Source organism: Taudactylus pleione, unplaced genomic scaffold (genome assembly GCF_031769625.1).
Source record: "Taudactylus pleione unplaced genomic scaffold, aTauple2 ptg000377l, whole genome shotgun sequence".
NCBI classification, from domain to species: Eukaryota; Metazoa; Chordata; class Amphibia; order Anura; family Myobatrachidae; genus Taudactylus; species Taudactylus pleione.
Genome location: NW_028284778.1, coordinates 6,170,336 through 6,177,009, shown reverse-complemented (window position 1 = coordinate 6,177,009; position 6,674 = coordinate 6,170,336). Strand labels below are relative to the sequence as shown.

The window sequence follows — 6,674 nt, the reverse complement described above, 5'->3', positions numbered from 1 at the left end:
TAAACGGAGCTAATGCTTCTGCTTCCGACTTATACAGCATATCAGGTTGTGCCACTTCAATATACCATCCATTTAAATGCTATTTGATATATATGTCTCTTCAACTGGAGGAACTAAGCACAAGTATTTAGTGGTTGGTTTCTCACAGCAGCTTATTAGCGCATAGGATAGAAATGTATTTAACAATATTTTTCTTATTCACACATGTGTGTCTTCAAATACCAGCCTCTACCTATTTGGAGACTTTGGGGGTCTAGTTACTAAGCAGTGTTATGAGACAGAGTGAAAATGATAAGTCTGTGATAAGGTACCAGCCAATCAGCTCCCAACTGCCATCTCACAGGCTGTGTTTGAAAAATGACAGTTGGGAGCTGATTGGCTGGCACCTTATCACAGACCTATCACTTTTCACTCTGTCTCCTAACACTGCTTAGTAACTAGACCCCTTTATTACAACCTTGTGTTTTGGCCAAACCTACTCTCTTAAAGGATACCAACAGTTTGTTGAGTTATTTGGCTGAATTGAATGACCTGCCATTAAATTGTTGGTTATGTTCTGTTGATGTTTGCAGCCTGTATCCCACATGAGGAAGGTATGCAGGCAACTAGAGTTTTGATATCAGGCAGTCTCCTGTATAAGTATACATTTGTTTATGAAATTGCTGGAATTAACTTTGACTTGCAACTACTTCATGTACAATGGGGCATATTTCATACAGCTATCCGGCGGCACGATGGGTCCAATGTGGCCCCATCTTATGCTAATGCCTATATGTTTATTATTGAACATGAAGTATTTTTGCTGATCCAGAAGTTGCTAGAAATGTGTTAGCATTCTATCGGTTTATAGATGATCTGTTTATCGTATGGGGGGCCAGTACACAGGCCACACAGATGTGATTGAGAATTACAACAAGTTGGATAAACCAGTGAACTTCACATATACCATCGACTTTGATAGGATAAATTGTTTTAGATGTGACAATTACAAAAAGAAATGGAATATTGGTACCATCATTGTACACCAAAGTTACAGATAGAAACAACATCTTATTAGCAGCGCACATCCTGCCCTTCTTAAAAATGCGCTTCCGTTCTCACAATTTTTGCGGGCACTTAGAATTGCCAAAGACCGGGAAGAGGGCATCAAACAACTTGATATAATGTGTGAGAAAGTTAGCCAGAGGGGCTATCAAATCGCTGATATAGAACGAGCAAAGAGTAAAGCATTGCCCATTCCTGTGGATAAGGTATTGTCTGGTATCTCCACTAAGTCTAAAACTAAAACCAGTTGGCATAACTGGGTGAACAAATTTAACCACATGAGTACTAATATCAATTAGCAAAATCCTTGTGGCATATCATTACCTCTGACAAGGACTTGAGGCCATTACATAAAACTGCCTTAATGCCCTGCTATCGCAGGGGTCAAAATCTTAGAGATTATTTAGTACATAATATAATGACATTTCTCAATTAGGTCAAAAGAAAAAAAATCTAAATTTTTGGGCAAACCCAAAATGGGGTGTTTTAGATGCCCTAATTGCTCTACAAACTGGTTCTATATTTTTCCATCCTTTTACAGGGGTTTAATACAATATAAGGCATTATTTAACTTGCACGTCCAGTTTTATTGTTTCTGCGATCACGTGTCCTTGTTCAAAAATGTACATTGGTAAGACCGAGTGTACACTAAGACTTCGTATGGCCCACCATTGCTCCGCGATTAGGGCAGCCATAGCCACTGGTATGAGTGAACAACCAATGGCTAGGCACTTTGCAGAGGCTAAACATAACATCGCAGCCCTAAGGTATAGAATCATCGATCACATACCCCCTCTGATGAGAGGAGGTGATCGAGCTAAAAGACTTCTTCATTGTGAGACTAATTGGATTATTAGATTAGACACTCTCCCCACGAGGGTTGAATGAATCATTGGGGCTCCATTGTTTTACATAATTTGAGTGAGGACATATAGTTGATAGTTGAACTATCATTCAAGGGAATGATAAAGTCTTGGAGTCTTTTTTGGAGTTGTCCATTTTAGTTACATTATCTTGAGCTAATATTTGTGTTCTCTCTAGAGATGTGGAACGTTCATGTTATATGGACATAGATACAGTCATACGATTTTGATATGTTTGAGTGATAGTACCCTCACTGTTTGATAAGGGGAACTGTTTGCATGAGTAAGAACTGCCATGCTAATTTGGTTGCATAGCAGCAAGGTATATTTCAGATTCTGCCGTTTGTTGTTTATTGCTGATATTTCAGTGATTTAGATCTAAATGTATGTGTATATGTAATTTTGTTTTCTTTAATTCTGTTTTTATTAGTATAATAAAACAAAGCAGTTTCCATTTAGTTTTGATAGAAAAACAATCTGTTTACACAACATATCAAGTCTCGACATATCGAAATATAATAACATTACTGTACATAACATTATGCAAGTGAAAAGACACTCAAAACAATATTCGCATCAAATTTCTGAACTAAAAAACAAAAAGCAAAAGAACCGAAGAAAAAATAAATGGGAAAGAAAAATAAAAAAGGAGGGGGTAATTGACCTGAAAGGACAACTTTATAAAAAATATATAGAGAAGCTGTGTGTCTCATTACATTCTAAGTCAGTTTGAGTTGGCCCATGTAGAAACATGGTTGGCATATGTACTCGTTAACTTATATTTAAACCAGGGAGACCAGGTTGACATAAAAACAGACCATTTATGTAATGAGGAAAGAAAGAGTTCCTCCATTAACATATAATACTCTAATCTAGTGAACCAAGTCTTGCGAGTAGGGGGGATAGACGATCTCCAAAGAATAGGTATCGACGCTTAAGCAGCGTTACCTAAACGGCGAAGCACTGATTTTTTGTATTGTGACAGTGGTATAGGAGAGTGATTTAGCAACCAAAAAGCTGGATCTGAGGGGATATGTATCGCAAGTATGTCACAGGAGGTTGCAATGACATCTTTCCAGAAGGGCTTTATAAGAGGACAGGACCACCAGATATGTAATAGAGATCCTACTGGGTCGAGGCATCTCCAACATTTAGCTGATACTGAGGGGTACATTGTGTGCAGTAGCAAAGGATGTCTGTACCACCGCATTAGTATCTTATATTGGGTCTCCCTTGTCTGAACGCAAACAGAGCTACTATGGGCCTTAAAAAATATGTTTTCCCACTCTTTTTCTGTTAATTTTAAATTAAGGTCTCTTTCCAAAGCTGAGGTGTAGTGGCGAAGGGTCTGGGAATCTAGATGTTGTAATAATTTGTATATAGTGGATATTGTATGCGTAGGATTTACAGGGGCCACGCAGGTCTTCTCAAATTGTGTCATCTCCCTAGAGGCCTGTGTAAGCCTAGACCCCGATTGGAGATAGTGTCTGATCTGTAAAACCTTACAGAAATCTTTTTGTGGGATATTCCATTTAGTCTTTATATCTGAGAACTGCTTCACACCTCTATAGAGGTCACCAGCTGGCCTACCCTAAAAAGCCCCTCAACCGCCCACTCCGAAAAATGTGAAAGAGTCATACCAGGGGAAAAGTCAGCATTGGCTAAAAATGAAGTTAGGGGACCAAATACTGAAGAGATATCGGGTATGCGGCGTAAAGTCCCCAAAACCGAAAGGGTTGGGGTGATGGTCGGGTGAGCAGAAGGAAGCTTCGGCAAGGTCGGAAGCCATGGGAAAATTTTCGGGATTTTGCTGTGTGTGTATTCCCTCCAACTCCACCCATTGCTTAACCTCCCGGCTTCTGGTCCAATCCAACACCCTATTTAAATGGATTGCATGATAATTTTTAATGTCAGGCAATTGAAACCCTCCTCTATGAGTGGATCGCGTCAAAATTGATAATTTAATCCTGGGTCTCTTACGGGACCAGATAAATTGTTGAATCAAAAGCTGTATAGAGCTGAACCAGGAACCCGGAACGCTTATTGGCAATGTCTGGAGAACGTACAATAATTTAGGGAGGGTATTCATTTTGACGACCCCCATCCTTCCCAGCCACGAAAGTTGTTTAAAATGCCATCTGCTAAAGTCTGCTCTTAATACTTTAAGGAGCGGGGTGTAGTTTAACAAGACTAATAAAGATAAATTCTGAGGGAGTTTGATACCTAAATAGGTGATATGTGAATTCTGCCACTGAAAGGGGAAAGAGCGTGTCAAACCTACCATGTGCAAGGGTGAAGTAGCACATTAAGGGCACACGATTTGGACATATTCATTTTAAAATCCGAAAGTGTACTATATAGGTCAAATTCTCGCATCAGATGGGGAAGGGAAGCCTCAGGATATGAGACCAAAGCCAAAATATCATCTGCGAACATAGCTAATTTGTACTCCACATCCCTCATCCATAGGCCGGATATTTGTTCATTGGCCCTGATTGCTCTGGCTAGCGCTTCTATGCAAAGAACAAAGATCAGTGGGGACAGTGGGCAGCCCTGTCTTGTCCCATTACTTATTGAAAAGGGGTTAGAAAGAGAGCCGTTTATACGAACCCTTGCAGTGCGCATACTGTATAGAGCCAAGATCCTGCTCAGCGCCTGAGAACCAAGCCCGATGTGCTCCAACACAGATCTCATGAAATGCCAGCTCACCCTATCAAATGCCTTCTCGGCGTCAGTGGAAAGCATAATAGTGGGAATCTGACTGTTGGAAGCTGAGTGGATTAAGTTAAGTACTTTAGTGGTGTTATCCTTCGCCTCTCGGCCAAGGACAAATCCCACTTGGTCACTATGTATCAGTGAGGGGAGCAGGCCGTTCAGTCTGTTTCCCATTATTTTTGCAAATAATTTCAGATCCACGTTTAAGAGTGAAATGGGTCTGTAGTTGGAGCACACCGAGGGATCCTTACCCTGCTTAGGAATCACAGTGATCTGAGCTTCTAAAGATTGGGGGGGAAAGTGTGTTTCTGCAGATATACAGTTAAATGCTTGCAGAAGTCTGGGAGCTAAAATATCTTTAAATGTTTTATAATAAATGATGGTGTATCCATCTGGACCAGGGCTCTTGCCCGATGGCATGGATGAAATAGCGTGCTCTAATTCTTGAAGAGTAAAAGGCCTTTCAAGTGTGTCGCGGTCAGAAAGTGAAAGAGTGGGGTATGTTACATTCGCCAGATATTCTTTAGCTTTTAATATACTGGAAGCAGGGTCAGCTGCATTAGGGGTTTTGTTTAGATTATATAAGGTTGTGTAATAGTTTTTAAAACAGGATGCTATTTCGGGAGTCTTAAAATGAAGAGAACCAGTTTCATCTTTCATAGAACTAATAAAAGAGTTTGCCCTCTGAGACCGGAGCGCCTGAGCGAGCAAGCGTCCCGGTTTGTTTCCCCATTGATAGTATCTGCGTTTGCATCTACGGAGTGAGATTTGGGCGTCGTCGGAGAGTAACCTCTTCAACTGAGATCTGGCCTCTATCAGCTCGGCAATTCTTTGGCCCGGACAGTGTGGATTTATGTGAGGATTCTAAGGAATGAATCAGCTGCAATAGACTCGCTATGTGTTGCATTTTTTGTTTTTTCACATGGGAGCCAAGCTGGATAATCTTCCCTCGCAAAACACACTTATGAGCTTCCCATAAGGTAATTTTAGATACATCTTCAGTATCGTTAGTAGAGAAGTAATCAATCAGGGTTTTGTTGATTTCATCTCTACAAGTAATATCCTGCAGCAAAGATTCATTCAAGCGCCAAGTCCATTGACCAGGAGATTGATGCCTAGCCGACAGGGTTATTGATATGTGGGCATGGTCCGACGAAGTGATTGGGCCAATCGAGGCATCTAAAAGGAGTGGAAGGTGTTTGTGACTGAGAAACAGATAATCTAGTCATGTATATGTCTTGTGGGGGTGAGAATAAAATGAATAATCCCGGCCTGCAGGGTGCGAGATCCTCCATGTATCAGCCAGTTGGAGGTCATGGAACAATTTCCTGACCCTACTATATTTCTGTTGGGAATATCTGGGGGCTTTAGTCGAGATATCAAGAGTTGGATCGAGAGTCCAATTGAGGTCTCTCCCCAAAACTACAATCCCAGAACATAGAGATTCAAGCTTCGGAAGGTGGGACTGGAAAAAAGAGGTTTGGTCCTGATTAGGGGCATAGACCACAATAAAAGTATAGGGTTGGTTATATATATTACAATTTAATAGGAGTACCCTACCTGGGACAGGTTTGTGGACCGAGGTAATAGAAATTTGCAAGTTTTTTTGAAAATAAGATCGCCACTCCCTTGGATTTGCTATCTGGGGTGTTGCAATAATATGCAAGTGGATATCGGTAATTAGTTAGGGATGGGCTATGAGCTGAAATTTTAAAATGGGTCTCCTGTATCAGTGCAACATCTACCCTGTCAGCCCATAATGATCTCAAGAGAGTAGATCTTTTCTTAGGTATGTTAAGGCCCCGGGCATTGATCGAGTATATTTTAATTGTACTTGGGGAGGTCATGTAATTTGTGACAGTACAAAGCACACATCAGTCCTCAAAATGGTCAAAAAAGGGAAAAGAAAATAAATAAAAACATTTACATCTGAAAAAGAACATAGGATAAAACCTAGAAAAGAAAGTCAATCAGGTAGCAGCTTCAGACAATGATGGTGACGAGGTATGTGGTCTCCTCCTAGAGCTATGAACTTCCTGCTAAGGAGGGTTA

At 40.6% G+C, this 6,674-nt stretch overlaps 1 protein-coding gene across 1 annotated transcript in view; it reads right to left on the bottom strand.

Moving 5' to 3' along the window:
• Positions 1-6,674, bottom strand: part of LOC148508090 (uncharacterized) — a 95,657-nt gene that overhangs the window by 47,722 nt on the left and 41,261 nt on the right. The window lies entirely within an intron of this gene.